Source organism: Cydia splendana, chromosome Z, assembly GCF_910591565.1.
Source record: "Cydia splendana chromosome Z, ilCydSple1.2, whole genome shotgun sequence".
Lineage (NCBI taxonomy): Eukaryota > Metazoa > Arthropoda > Insecta > Lepidoptera > Tortricidae > Cydia > Cydia splendana.
In genome coordinates, this window is record NC_085987.1 from 3,292,756 (window position 1) to 3,309,718 (window position 16,963).

At 36.3% G+C, this 16,963-nt stretch overlaps 1 protein-coding gene across 1 annotated transcript in view; it reads right to left on the minus strand.

Annotated features, from left to right (window-relative positions):
* LOC134804617 (uncharacterized) overlaps positions 1-6,419 on the minus strand; it is a 108,999-nt gene extending 102,580 nt beyond the window's left edge. Inside the window, exon 1 of the mRNA XM_063777718.1 lies at positions 6,257-6,419. The gene's annotated coding sequence lies outside the window, so the exon portion shown is untranslated. The remainder of the gene's footprint in view (positions 1-6,256) is intronic.
* Between the last annotated feature and the right edge of the window lie 10,544 nt (positions 6,420-16,963).

Consider the following 16,963-nt stretch of genomic DNA (forward strand, 5'->3'; position numbering starts at 1 on the left):
TGGGTGATATTGGTTATTACTACTTATAACTTATATTAGCTATATGATGTAATGTAGCTCCCATTGCATAATGTAATATGTGAAAGTTAAATGTATTTTTACTGATACACAAAGTTTATGTAAAATGATCATAATTTTCCCTTGATGTACTTAACGTTTTTTGATGTTTTCTAGAAATCGTAAGCCCATTCTGGGGCTCTTTTGTATTTCGCCTCAAGTTTACCTAAACCAATTATATACGATTACCACTGAACTGTAAGAAATTATATCACATTTCCAACCGTAAGTCCCCCGAAGACTTAATCCAAAACAAATAACTCTGGGAACCAGGGCCCCACGAGCTTACGGTCAGAGGTTAAGGGGACCGTATACAGTCTCCATCAGATATATCGGCTCGGCCAAGGTGCTCACAAATATCTAAACACGCCTCTATTGTCAAGGCACTAAAGGGCAGGTTTAGATATTTTGAGCACCTCGGCCGCTCCGATGTTACTGATGGCGACTGCACAGATAGCTGACCAAACATGAGTCTTGTTACAACGACTTAAGGTCGGGCTATGGGCAGTTAAAGTGACGATACAATGACCATGCTACTGACACCTGGGCTTGTTAGCTTGTATGGCTGAGGTATGGGCGAAAAGTGTCAGTAGAAAAAATATAGTCAATTTTATTTAAATTTGTACACTTTACTTTTACTTATACAAAGTCTGATGAAAAATGGTAACGGAATGGAAATAAAAATCTTGGGACACTTTTTAGTGTTCCGTACAAAACTTTATTCACGGAACACTTATGGGATCACTTCGGTCTTGCAAATTAGTTAAATGCGTTTTTTTATCTTATAAGGAGTAAAACCGCTCGTAATTCTGAGTAGAAAATGTAGAAATAACACAAAATATCCAAATTTAAAGTAAAGTGTGTACAACTTAAAAAAATATAATGTCCAATGATATAAAATAAAAAGCTTTTCACGATGAAAACTTTTAGTTCAGTCACAGGATGTAATGTATATAGGGAATGGTATGTTTAAAATAGGCAATATGTAATTAATATCTTAGTTTGGGCGAACAACTAGTACTTATAGATTTAAAAAAAAGTACTATATGTAGGTAATTTTATTGCTGTGGATATTTCTTCAAAAATATTTAAAAAATAGGATTAAGAATTTGCATTTAAATAGTTCTAACTTTTACTCTTTCCATCCTGATTTCATACATGAATAAAGGTCGCGTTTTTTTAAACGTTTGTTCCGAAGACAATTTATTTTTTTGCGCGGCAACCCCCAAGTAATCTTCTAATCAAAAGCGCGTTCCGTTTTTGAATATTAAACAAATAAATTACAAGACTACAATATTATTTATGCGTGTGGCGAAATATGGAACTAGCTTCATTCCATAACAATTTAAAAGAGGTTGTAAGATGCAGCGCCTTTTCTATCCGCATTTGTTAATTTGTCTTGACTATTTAAACTTTTATTCTTGACAAATTGACGTTTGCGGTTCGAAAAGGCGCTTTATCTACGACCACGTTCAAATTGTTATGGGATAAAGTTCGTTCCATATTTTGCCACTGGCATGAATAATTTTGTAGTATTAAGTATTAAAAGAAATAAAATTTCAATGACAATGAGATTTTACGATTTGCTTGACGCAAGGAAGTGTCATGAAGTGATGTTCTTGTTTTGAATGCGGAACGATTTGTTTTTATTTTTTTATGGAGTGACAGTTTATTTGTAGGGAGTGCGCCTGAGTTTCTTTCAATTTTTATTTGCGGTCTTGTGTGCTCATTTTGTCTGTTGAAATTATAAATTTATTAAAACACTAACACATAGGTTAGGAATAGGATATACTATGTTAAATTAAATTAAATAAAAAACCATATATATTTTTTTGCTCATTTTGTGCTAATTCTATCCTTAAAAATGATATATATTTACTTGTGAGAAAAATATTTTACAGTTAGTCATGTAATCTAACAAGCGTTATATTACGATCCTATATCGATTTTAAAATATTATTTTGGACCTTATGCAGACCATATAAAGCTAACATCCGCATAGAAAAATATCCTTTGCGAAATTGCTAAACGCGCTATAAAAAACCTAATGAGTCTCAGACCCACTAGACTGTAAAGTAGAATTCTCACAATAAAAAACCTACTTTCAAAACTGTGCAAAAAATCAACACGGTTCGTTGACTGCAAAGGGTGCCTTATTAAAATCCATCGCGTACCTTTTCCCGCTCGGATGTTTTGCGCATTTCCCGTCTCTTTCCCACTAATTAAGGGCCCCGGTGACCCGTGAAGGTAAGAACTCGTGAGAAGGCATGATCCTTTGTTTTACTTTTTAAGTGCTTTATAGGGCTCTTATAATGGTTGCGGTTGATAGCTTGACTTTAGCGATGTGTTTTGTATGATCGGTTTAACAATGACCCTCGTGCGTCTTTTGTTTTGCGGATCTATAACAGTGTAATATTTGATTTAAAAAAAATCAACCCTTGTAATGTATACTATCATATATATGCGCATGTGTGTGTACTTATTTTATTGGCTATAAACTATAGGCTGCTCGGATATTGAATCAATATTTCTTCAAAGCAATTTTTGGTTTTCAACTTTTAGATTTTTTGATAAATGTACAAAGACAATTTGTAGTAGGTAGGTGTCGTTTTCAGATTTTTTTTGTTATTTATTGTACCGTTAATTTACTAACTTGTGTGTAAATTAAATTAGTAATGTTGTGTTTGTGTGTCGTAAGCAATAAAGCACAGTCAACGAAATTAATTTTAATACCATTTCGTTCCTACTGTAATTAAATACCTTGACCGTGCTTATTTGATTAATTTAATTTCATCATAATATGACAAACAAAAGAAATAACAATAATTATTACGTAGCTCCAAAGTACCTAATCATTTTAAAACAAAACAAAATCACGCAAAAAATAATCGCTGAGCAAAATCGCTATGCTGTTGGTAAAAAAATCGCTTTGCTTGTCAAATGTAGACTTTTTATATTTATTTCTATTATAAAGAAAATATAAAACATAACAAATTGTATAAAGGAAAAGATAATTAAATATATTGACATTTACAAATTATGTTGTCATTTTAGGTTTGTCTGTATGACAAGTACGTCGTAACTGTCATTTTCCTGCTTCAATACGTATCAATTCTTCCATTGGATTTTTTTTTTAAATCTTGCTATAAAATTAAAATAAATAAATACATTTTGACAACACCTTAAATTTGGATTTGCCTAACCGCTGTCACAGGAACAAAACTATAATGAAAACATAATAAATAATTATTTTAAAAAATATAGTGAAACTTTGCGTGAGTAAAATAGATGGGGCTGTACTTAAATTTCCATGCATCGTTAATTTTAAAAACTTGCGTCTGAATGTCAACGGTTTGTTAGATTTATGAGAAATTCCGGTTGAACTTTAAAATGGCGAAGGCGTCTCCAGAATATTTATTCTTGGTTCTTTGCTCATTAATGTTGTTTAAAGTATAATGTTGATAGCTATTGTACAGTAAACTAGTGTGGAAATTAATCAATATTCGATAATCCATTGCATCGTGGCTATTTGTAAAGCCCCGCTGTCACTTTACTAAAAGCAAAGACATATGTAACTTCGTATAAGACGAATAAAGTCTAAGGAAAAAACGTGCCTCGGAATTCAAGTAAACGTCATTCTCGAATAGATGGCGCACACACCTTTAGCCTATCCTCGGCTAGATGGCGTGACGACACCGTTTCATATGTAACAATTTTAACACATAGATATCAGTGAATGAACATGGATCAAAATGATATAAAAATAATAAAATCATTTATCCATATATATACATTTTTTGATAACTTTATACGTTTTCATTTTGAGTTTTAGTCGTGTGTCGATAGATGGCAGTAAATTTACAGTGACTACAAAATTTACAATGACAGGACCCCTCTATACTATCTATTCTTTTTGCTAAAAGTAAGTAACATACAACCTCATGCTTTACGAAAGTGTTACAATACAACTATGTAGTAGGTACAATTTCACCAATATCATTAGTGTGCACTTTTGATATGAGCGAAATTGTTGTGCATATATTTGATCTTCCAATCTTGACACTGGCAAAATTGGCCCGCTGGGCAGATATATACCATAATTAAAAAATCAATAACAAGAAACCTTTTTGAATAACGTCATCATGACTGGAGGTTAATAGAACGCACCTTGTAGATATACCTTACCCTGCAATGAGCCTTACCTATAATACCTCATACCTTAGGTTATATGTATATAATATATATTTTATTACAAGAGTACCGTTTAAAAAAAAACTCAACTTGATTTTTAAATGAAATGATTCGGACGACGAAACTTCCTTGAGACACGGACATATTAAATATTATCCTGGCCAGCCACATAGCTTATGAGAGGAAAAAACCCTTGATTGCTGAGGTCGCCGTTATCGAAATCGATGTGGAGGACTAATACAATAGGTATATACATATAATATACAAGTCTGCCCGATGTAGGGTCATTGCGTCAGTTTACCGTCCAGCGCCTGTGTACGTCCACTTGGCGTAGTTGTTACAGAATTGCGTATAATTTGAATATATACCTGTATATTCAAATGAAACGCAATTCTTAGTAGCAACTATGCCAAGTGGACGGAAACAGGCACTGGACGGTGAACATACGTAATGACCCTATTGGCTCGAAATATATCGCTACACCGTCTTCACCTTATAAAACAAAGTCCCCCCCCGCGTCTGTCTGTTTGTGTGTATGTTGACGATAACCTCAAAAACTACTGAACGGATTTTCATGCGGTTTTCACCTATCAATAGAGTGATTCTTGGGGAAGGTTTAGGTATATAAATTGTTAAGGTTTTGTGGAACCCGTGCGAAGCCGGGGCGGGTCGCTAGTTACAATATTATTATGGTCTTATCATATACCAATATTCAGTGAACATATGAACATTGAAGTCTGGACTCCGATGGTCCGATAAGAAAACATATGCTTATGACAAACATTTTTTTAATCCCGCACGCGCACAAGTAATATACCTACCTACTTATACCGACTTTTTTTAATTTGACTTAAACTGTATCCTAAGATATGACCCGGTCCTTGAAAAAAACTTTAGACATATGCCATAAAAATTGAAGTTAGTAGAGTTAGACCAAGAAAATTCTGATGCGATTTTGATAGCCCACGAATTTAAAATAACAGTTGCACTGCGTGGGCTATCAAATTCGATGCAGACTTTTCTTGGTCTAACTCTAGCACAGCTAGTACAGTCACCTGCAATAATATGTTACTCTTCAAAGGCCGCAAAAATGTGTGACACTCTCTTATGGCTCAACAAACTAAGATCGTGTCAGATATTTTTGCGGCCTCCGTTGTGTAACATATTATTGCAGGTGACTGTACAAAATACCTATATTGCTAAAATCATCTATTTTAGGTTTTGCCGTAGTAGGGTAAATTGTGTAAAATAATAGGAATTATTTATAATGATCTATGTTAAGTACTTACCTACCTATTAATTTGACATGAGCCAACGGTCCTCAAACTTTTCGATGATTAGGCAACAAATATTCCTTCTCGTTAAAGCAATTTAAAAATATGTAGGTACATATATCTCTACTTCATTCACCTACGTTTTTTTTTTAATATTAAATAATATTTATTACCGTCCATACATTTTAATACGTAAAGAACACGAGAAATGCTGATCGTTTGTAGGTTTCCATATAAAAAAATGCCAACAGTACTACTTAATTATTTAATCCCAAATGTTGGAATACCGTCAATATAAAATGAACACGTGGTAAACTTAGTATAATCTTATAAAACCATATAATATAAGCAACCCCCTCTAGTACCATTCAAAAAATTAATTTATCACATTATTATGCGTCAATTTTACATTAGAATGCTTTAAGATGATTTAAGACTCAATTTAATGTCATGCGACGATTAAAGCAATGGCTTCCTATTTTAAAACACAAATTTTAATTGTAATTTAAATGAAGTGACTTACCTACTTTTTTAATTTTTAATGTGTACCTACGAAACTTAATAACCTAATAACAGTAATAAGCTAAATTAAGAAAAAAAAACTTAGCGACCTCTGTCTTTTTATAATCACTTTACACATAAAGGTTTTTCGGCCCGCCAAAGTGCAAGACAACCGCCAACTATTCAAAAGTTGCTTTATAAAAAAACACAGTATTCACTAAAATAAAACTTACCTAAAACTCGCACTTTCCACAATAACAATCCTTATATAAACACACACGCAACATTCGATATTCGAAAATTCGAAACTGGCCGCACGTTGAAATTAAAAAGTATAAATAAAAAAGTTATCCGCGCATGCGTACCGTGCTTACGCGCGCAATGCCCGCGCTCGAATAATTCAAACACAGAACAGAACTTACCTGGCCGCGTGTTGATATTGGTTATTATACGCAAGTGAGTCGAACGCTTTAAAGACCAGTGATCGCGTGGCCTTTAGATCCTTGACAAGTCTTCGAGATAATAGCACGTATTTGTACTGGTTACGTTCGTGTTCGACTCAGTATACGATTGGAACAATAACTGGGGATGTGACATGCCACATGTACTCTTATCCCACTTACGCTTTTGTATTTTATATAGGTGTGAGGGAGAAAGAAATATGTATTGTGAAGGTGGAACGGTCACGATGTTTTTTTTTGTCTCTTGTGCGGATTTTTGATATGAGATAGGTACTATTGAAACGATAAGTAAGGGTAGATCGTAAAAGTCTAGAGACACATGCTTAGGAACTTTCACAAGTGTCTATAAAATATGTTTAAATGTAATTTAATATTTATTCTCACAAGATTACTAGATTATTAATGTAATGAATAGCAAAAAATATATTGGACGGTCCTCTTTATTGTCCCTTATAAAAAACTTTTTTTTTTAATTCGCGTAAAGTCAGATTTAATTGAATTGAACGAATGGTGCACACAAACCGTGACGAACGAATATGAACAGTAAATTAAAAATATACGGTAGTTTATTTTATTTATTTTGCTGTGCATTTTTGAGGTTCTTTGTTAAAAAGCTTAACATTTGTTACAGTCAGACTTCTTTGTTATGTTTACGTATAAGAACAATTTTTGTTTTCTTAGTTCCATATTTAAAAAATATTTTTTAGTTTTCATAGGCACTACATATAAAATTATGAAACTGTATTGACCATTCAGTCATACTACGTCCTATTGCGTAAGATGGTAACTTATCTCGTGACTGGCGATTTGACAGAATAATCAAGCTATAGTCTGTCAAACAACTTTGTCATTAGAAAAAGGCGAGAAATTCAAATGGTCTATGGGAAGATAATCCTTATTTTTTTAATTTGCCGCTTTTATCTACTGAAGGAAATTTGGCTTGACGGTCTATAATGACGATTTGAAATACATTGCGGCATTTGATCCATCGATCGAATTCGTTGCTCCTCCTTAGCGGGCAATTATAAAGGGTGGCCAAAAAATAAGTGCAATCCCGTTGCCAGGGAGGTTTCGGGATTATACTGAGCAACTTTTACTTTGGCATGCACCAACCCCGAAATCGCGGGAATAAATTTGGCTGTTTCATATATTTTGGCTGGTCCATTTTCTATGGGAGCGTAAATTTTAAATTCGCGATTTCGGGGTTGACGCTATAGTAAAAGTTGCTCAGTATAATCAAATAGAGGGGTCCTGTCATAGTAAATTTTGTAGTCACAGTAAATTTACTGCCATCTATCGACACACAACTAAAACTCAAAATGAAAACGTATAAAATTATCAAAAAAATGTATATATATGGATAAATTATTCTATTATTTTTATATCATTTTGACCCATGTTCATTCACTGATATCTATGTGTTAAAATTGTTAAATATGAAACGGTGTCGTCACGCCATCTAGCCGAGAATAGGCTAAAGGTGTGTGCGCCATCTATCCGAGAGTGACTTTTTCTTGATTTCCGAGGCACGTTTTTTCCTTGGACTTTATTCATCTTATACGAAGTTACATATGTCTTTGGTATAATCCTAAAACCTCCCTGGCAACGGGAAAGCACTTATTTATTGGCCACCGTGTATAAATTCGCATGTCGTTTGTTGCATCAACGTCTGTAGAAGCCTGGCTGTTAGTTAGGTAGTAGCGTTCGCAGACTGTTACTTTTTTTTTAATTTGTTTAATTTAAATATAAACAAGTTGTTTTCACATGTTTTTAATCGGCCACATGTCTCGGAAGGCGTGCCCGGGCCGATGTTAGTCGAAAAAGGAAAACACTCGAAATGGTCCGGATATCGGCGTGTGCGCACGTTACGCACCTGCCTTTAATAACATTACGGTTCTCAAACTTGACGCGCCTTATCTAACTCCCTTAAGGCGCGAGGCTTGCCTAGCCAAAGACTGCTGCCCGATTCGAACTTTAAGATACGTCAATTAATAGATCTAGAAACGATATGGATTAGATATGTCAGTGCCAATGTGACGTTTCTTCAAACAAAAACGTCACTTTTTGACACTGACACATCTAATCCATATCGTTTCTAGTTCTATTGATTGCGTATCTTAAAGTTCGGATCGGGCCGTCATTAATAGTACTACTAGATGAGTAAAATCTCAGACAATTCCGTGTTTTGAATTTGATTGCCACACACGAGATGGCGCTGTATGGCTCAGCACATGTTTAAAATCATAAATGCTTTGAAATTGATAAGTTGAAATAACGTTGCGTTCTCCACTGCACGCCATTTATAAATCTTAATAAAATTTTACGGATATCAATGCGTCAGAAATGACACCTAGCCACTCTTATGTTCGGTATTGTTAATAGAGAAATGCCCTCGTACCTTTACAAAGCTCCAGGTCTGCGGAGGTCAGGTACTCCAAGGTTCTACTACTTGTCTGCCCTATGCATCATTCAAACGCATTTCGTGGTAGTTTTCGATACGCCGCTACCAAATGCTGGAACAACATACCTCGCATATATTCGCACGTTGAAAACCATTAATAATTTCAAACATAAATATCGTATACTATTATCTAACACCCAAAACATTTAGCGACAATATTAATAGGTACCATTAATCACCCTTATTTCTTTCTTTCTCGCACTAGGCCAATTTAAACATTTAACTTCTACTTTACTGTTAACTTTTTCTTACTATATCCTTATGTTTTTGTAATGTTTTATGTCGGTAGGCTCATAAATTTGTTATGTTTTAGTCGAACGAGCGAGCGAAGCGAACGAAGTTCTTACATTCGACTTGGGACACGCGGCTGGCTAGGGGCACGTCCCGGCATTTCGATGTTTTTAAGCTGAACTATCAGAGGATAGTTTGATACTCAAGAACTTAAGTAAATTTGTTTTAAATTAAATGAAATTCGGTAAACGTGTAGTTGAGGGCATTATATTTTAGTCATTAAATTATGAGCAGGCTCGATCAAAGGGTTATTGAGCTAGAAGAGCTTAGAAGGCTAAAAAGCTATTTGTGAGGGGCTTGCTATTCTGGTCTCTTTTTGCAAGAAAGTATGGTCGAGATTGGTATCAAATGAAAGTGCTCGGCTTGCACTTTTATAATATCGTTTTTAAATTTACCATTTTGAAATAATTAGCAAGATAAAAATAAACATAATATAGGTATTTGACATTTGACAGGAAATATTTCGGCTTACCACAGATATAGTATCAGTTAAGGGCTCCACAGACCTTGTTGTATATCCACGCGATTTTTGATCCATTGCCGCCTATAGTGGGACATAAAACAGTAGAAAATAAATAAAATGGAACTCTATAATTTCCATACTATAGTCAGTCAAACAAATTTGTCGGTAGAAAAAGGCGCGATATTCAAATTTTCTACGGGACGATAACCCTTCGCGCCTACACTTTTAGCCGCTTTTTTCTACTGACGGAAATGGCTTGACAGACTATAAATTGTTGCCATGTGTAAGCATTTTACGTCAAAAATATGACAGCTACTTAGAAAGTGGCGCCCTCATTTATTAACCGACTTCCAAATCCCAAAAGGAGGAGATTCGATTGTGATTTTTTTATGTTTGTTACTCCATATCTCCGTCATTACTGGACCGATTTTGAAAATTATGTTTTTGATTGTATGTATATGCATACAGATTGGTCCCGTTTTTATCAAAACCTAGTTCTGATGATGGGATCCATGAGGAATCGAGGGAACTCCTCAAATCATAAAGGCATACATATAGTGATTTATGTGTTTTATCAACAAATCAAGCATATATACATTCAAAAAAGTGACGTTTGTTGAAGTGAGACTGTTGATGATGATCAGAACGGAACTCTTCAACGACGCATAGTTCACCTTTAGCGATTTGTCCTCTTCGTTATGACTGTTTGTTAAGCAAGATACCTTTTTAAGCCACACTCTTGTAAAGGTCGAGGTCTGATGATGGTATCCATGAGGAATCGAGGGAACTCCTCAAATCTTAAAGGCATGCGTACAGAGATTTGTGTATTTTCATCAGAAAATCAAGAATTTACATTAAAAACTGTCGCATTTGATGAAGTGGAACTACTGATGATGATCAGAACAGAACTCTTCAATGACTACACGTTTGGCGATTTCGAATTTCGATTTTGACGGAGCTGGCCCTGGAGCCAGACCTGACCCGGATCTGGGCTCTTATCTGGACCTGAACCCGGGTTCAGGTCCAGATAAGAGCCCGGATCCGGGCCTGGACCCGGACTTGGACCCGGACCCGGACTTGGACCCGGACTCGGACCTTGACCCGGAAAACCACTGATACCTAAGCTAAATAAACCACTAAGATTACCTACCACAAAATGTATAATGATGACATATATACTAGCCCCTCCCACTCAAACCCCCGTACACCGCACCGCACGCGCCGTTAAGTGGGTTAGGTTAGGTTTGAACTGCGATCCTCACAGAACCGAAAAAAGTGGGTTAGGTTAGGTTATAACTGCGAGCCTTACAGAAACGAAATGCTACTAGAAAAGTGGTTTTGGTTAGGTTCAAACTGCAATCCTCACAGAACCGAACTGCTATCAGAGAAGTGGGTTCGTGAGGCTAAAACTGCGACCCTTACAGAAACGAAATGCTACCTACTAGAAAAGTGGGTGGTTTTACCTCCTTTTCTACATAGTGCACCATCTACAATAGTCTTTGACCATGTACAATAATCTTTCACCGGCCCCCATAGAAGTCGGTTTTTTTTTTTATGATAATTATTTTCTACTATTTTATGTCGAACTATACGAGTAAGTAGGTGCAACAAAGTCAATCGCTCTATATAATTTTTGGCAAACCGCGAGTTCTCAGTTCGGGGCGAACTACTAGTTACAGTTAAATATATTTCTTTTTCCTTATTAGTTTTAAGTTAGTTATAAGTTAGGTCCCAACCGAAAATCAGCGCTGCGGCTTACCGTCGCAGTATTATACTGAGTGGGGATCCTATTTAACGTCTATGTGTCTATGTAAAATTTGTAATTTAACTGGTTGGTTGACGTAAATAAATGTATTTTTCTTTCTTCTTTCTTTCAAAGGCAGAATACATGCAACTTATTTTTTGTGAGGCATTGGATAAGCGTGAATCTTTCTGTCTTGTATTAGTTTCTCTTTCTTACATTTTGTTCTGTTTGTCCTTTCTAAGACTGTATCATGTGGGTACCTAATTTGTATAAATACCTACCTACTGTCTATTATAAATTTCCCAGTGTATTAGTTCGCTGTAATGCTGTGTAATTTTTTTTAACCATTATAAAAAAACTTTGAGAACCGATGTCGCCAGTAACTAATGTACGTCTGTTCAATCCTAATTATACAGGGCCAACAGGTGAAATGGCTCTGTCATACAAGTTTTTTGCACTTTTAATTGTTCTCAGAAAAAACTTTTATTTTTAAATAAGTAGTTCCTTGTTCTGACAATCTGATTAAAACATAGACTACGCAGACACCGCATTATGACGCGTTTACTAGATTTAGACCAAGAAAAGTCTGCAGCGATTTTGATAGCATACGCAGTGCAAGTGTTATTTAATACGTCATAATTTCCTAGAAGTTTGACGTTTAAAATACCACTTGCGCTGCCTATGCTATCAAAATCGTTGCAGACTTTTCTTGGTCTAACTCTGAGTTCAAAGTCGCCACACATGCTACGATTTGAGCAGCATAGCTGAGTTGTATTCTGTCCATTTTATACTATAACAACCCTACACCCCTGAAGCTTAAAATTTGAAATAATTTACACAAGTACTGGTCGCTGTGGGCGCAACTGAAATAAGCGGCCGCGCTCCCATACTAAATTTGTATGGGAGCGCTTATGTGTGGTGACCTCGATTGTCTTATGTGCTGCGTCTAGTAGCTGAGGTGGTCTGTGGATCTTGGTGCTATTTGGTGTTTCTGAAAGTATTATCCGCTACACACAAGACAGACGCGGCCTGCCTGAACATACGTTCGCGATAAGCTCAAAAACTACTGAACGGATTTTTATGCGATTTCCACCTTTCAATAGAGTGACACTAGAGGAAGGTTTAGGTGTACAATTTGTTAAGGTTTTATGTAACCCGTGCGAAGCCGGGGCGTTTGGCTAGTCTAATACTAGAGGGACTTTGCTCATATCTTATACATATATGTCTTTAGTTTGTGGTTCCAATTAAATGTTAATATTATGCGATCTTCACCCTGCTTCTCTATGTACGTGGTAAGCGCTGTCTCGCTCACACACAGTAATGGGTGACGGATCCGCATCAGCGTATCCGGGTTAAACAATTTGACCGTTTCGTTTCGGTGGTATAGATAGATCAACCCTTCACCAAGATCAAGATAAGGCATACATATTATACGCACCTGTTGGACTATATGGCGGTTAATATAATTAATATGTTAATTAGATAATTTATTATAATTTTGTTGCTTAATATCATAGAATGTTTGCGTGCAATTAGTGAAAAAAAAAATTAAAAACAAGAATAGATTTGACTATCTAGACGCCGACGCTCGGGAGACGCTAGTCTGTCGCTCATTTTTAGGGTTCCGTACCCAAAGGGTAAATCCAATTCAATTATTTATTTAATTCGAATCCAGATATCCATAATTGTTAGTACAACAAATCTTCAAATTAATTAAGGTTAGTGACATTAAAATACAAAAAAAAAGCCTATCTACAAGTACTAAAAAATAAAACGGGATCCTATTATTAAGACTCCGCTGTCCGTCTGTCTGTCTGTCACCAGGCTGTATCCCAGGAACCGTGGTAGCTAGGCAGTTGACATTTTCACAGATGATGTATGTCTGATGCCGCTATAACAACAAATACTATAAACAGATTATAATAAATATTTAAGTGGGGCTCCCATACAACAAACGTGGTTTTTTTGCCGTTTTTGCGTAATGTTACGGAACCCTTCGTGCGCGAGTCCGACTCGCACTTGGCCGGTTTTTAGGGTTCCGTACCCAAAGGGTAAAACGGGACCCTATTACTAAGACTTCGCTGTCCGTCCGTCCGTCCGTCCGTCCGTCCGTCCGTCCGTCCGTCCGTCCGTCCGTCCGTCCGTCTGTCACCAGGCTGTATCTCACGAACCGTGATAGCTAGACAGTTGAAATTTTCACAGATGATGTATTTCTGTTGCCGCTATAACAACAAATACTAAAAACAGAATAATATAAAGATTTAAATGGGGCTCCCATACAACAAACGTGATTTTTGACCAAAGTTAAGCAACGTCGGGAGTGGTCAGTACTTGGATGGGTGACCGTTTTTTTTTGCTTTTTTTTTTGTTTTTTTTTTTGCATTATGGTACGGAACCCTTCGTGCGCGAGTCCGACTCGCACTTGCCCGGTTTATTGATTATTTAATACTTACAATTTTGTGAGTCACTCGAGAATTCTAGTACCTATTAAGTAGCGTTCCTGATAATTCCGCTACTCGATGCTAGATGTCGACTACGAAAATAATACTCGTTTTGGTACTAAAACTGATGTATGGAGTGAGCACTCTATGTATTTTCTCTATGCCTTTAGACACAGCGATCGCTTTGTGTCTCTCTATCACTCTTCTATATTAGTGTGACAGTGACAGTTGCGTTTCGTTCGCTACGGAGCGTTAGCGATTGGCATGTTGTCTACGGGGCCACGGATTGATTGACTCATCAGTATCAACAGCAACACTTAATTGACAATAAATAGACCTTAGGCCTTGGTAATAAGGCTTAAGAAAGATTTAACAAACATTTGTTACTAAACAACAGTTGTGGGAGTTAAACATCTGTTGCTAATCCAATTTGAAGAAACGGCTTTAAGCCTATAAAAATAAATAATATTAAGCCCATTATTACATATTTGTCTGTTGTAGAATTGAGAGTTAATGTTATTGGGGTCCCATGATGGGCAGTCTAAAATTCCCTATTAAGGTAACGTGCTACAATTTTCCTGAATCATCACAACTTATCACAAGTTTATTTGTATTCAGTCAGTAGCAGAAGCTCTATTTATTTTTACAATGATAAGTTTCTTATAAAGAATTGTTGAACATTTACGACGAGCACCTCGACTGCCCGCTCATTAAGCACTGGGCAGACGTATACATCATCGGTAGGTCTAAGTAGATATAGATTACTAACATAGTGTTAAGTCTTTAATGTTACTAACAAAATATTTTTTTTTTTGTTTTATTTATTTATTAGAGATAAATCACAATTACATAATATTTTGATCCAAAAGCATCGTTAAACCAGAATGGTTTGTCTCGATACTCCATTCCGCAGTACTTAAATATACAATAGACACTTAAAACACATCTAATTCGTAAACAGCATAATGAATATAACGATTGCAAAAAAATTGAGCGCATCGTTATCACACCGGCCGGCCGAGCAAGATAAGAACCGGATATGGATCGCTTTTGGTCTGAAATAAAATATTTTTTTTTTGTTTATTTACTAAACTGATTTATAATTTGACTAACTGTGGAGGCACTTTTTTCTTACATTAAGTCAATATTTCTTAAAAGTAATTGAGTGGTGACCTCGCGCTATTCAGAACAACTTCATAATGTGGTGGACATACACTACAGACTCTACGTATATATATATTAAACATTATCAAACTACACAACGGGAATTAATCGCGTATTTAAGTTTTAAGATTTACCTCCGACGTTTCGAGGACGGCGTTGTCCCCGTGGTCTCGGAGAAGACTGGCTCAAGTTGACATCATCATCTTCTAGCCGCGCGAGTTTTTCGAACTACCCGCACTTGGTCTTGTTTATCAGTTTGAACGTTTTGCGCACTAGGGATGTCACTCTGTCGACACACAACACTAACGATATTCGATTTACCGACTGTCGATATTCGTTTCCGCTTACATTTACTAATGACTGGATTCCATGTGGGTGAGATCTTAAAACCCTCGTCCCGATTAAAATTGCAATGTTTTTTGATTTCAATGGCTTCCCGCACTTTTCTACTGTACTCTGTTCTGTGTTCTGTTTTGTGCTGTATAGTGTAACTTAAATACGCGATTAAGTCCCGTTGTGTAGTTTGATAATGTCTACGTATATATATTTGAAATGTTGGTATAGTGTGTATACTGTGTACTCTGTGAGGAGTATATGTGGGCCATACTGAAAGTTTCTGGATTCTGATATATGTGACGACTTATTTTTACTAAGTCAGCCTGGCCTGCAGTCAGTCCTGGCCAGTCCAGGAGTCAGTACACCTATGCCCTAAGTAGCTCCAAACAAAAAACAAAATAAAATGTATAAATCCTATACCGAATGTCACCGTCACGCTACGTGCGCGCACGCAGGTGAATAATTGGATTAATTGCCGGCCACGTGAGAAATCGTCCAATTTACAGTTTTAACACGACACCTGTTGTTCTAATGTGATCGTTATAGGGCCAAATACTTTTTAGGGCGGGCCATAGTTACACCGTAGTACGGAAATCGTATTATGCATTTATCACAAATAAATAAATATTATATGACATTTTTACACAAATTGACTAAGCCCCACGGTAAGCTCATTGATGCGGATCCGTACATCGTTCAGGTGTGCGAATGGGACATGGCTATAATAGGGTTCTTGCTAAATTAGAAATTCTATAGCGTAAGTATCGAACAACCAATTTAGTTAGGACCCTGAATGGCGCAACAATCGCGGAGCGTGATAGTACCTAGTACGGCGTTGTAACATGACTAACCTGAGGGCCTACCGCGAACCACGTTCGACGTGTTGCCTATGTCACACTTACGCACGAATTTACAAGTGCGACGGCAATACGTCGAACGTGGTTCGTGGTAAGCCCTCTGCATAGTGCAGCCACCGCGCGCACTGGAAGGTGGTAAAAAAAACAACGACTTTCCGCTCGTCTTTTGTTTTTTCTCATAATTGTTCTCTCGGAATGACTGCAAAAATGACGTCTTTATAATCAACTTTTTTCATCTCATTCATTTTTTATTAACTTTTGCAGACTTCAGCACGTATATGTATACTAATATGTACCTACCTAGTACCTAACGCTCTTAATTGAGGGCCTACCGCAAATACCAAACTTCGCAAATAGCGGGCATCTTTTTCTGTCAATCTAATTGACCGAAGCGTAGCGAAGGTCTACGTTTTGACTCGGTCATTTTGCTTTCGTATGTCCGGATGTTCTCCTCTACAGGTCGCAATTCTTAACCGATTCTCGTGAAAATTTGTGACCGAATTCTATGACTAAATAAATTTTTTTTGTCAATCCGGTTTTTGGAAATTTTTAAAAATGGCGGAGTCGTGATACCTGGCCCCTAAACAAATAGTCGTATCGATATCATAAGAGTATTTTATTTTTGAGACATGTTTACAGAGTTAATAGCAAAAAATGCAGAAAAAAATTATTGCTGGTTTAGGCGGTATTTAGATATTTAGTTTTGTATTTCCGGATGTTCT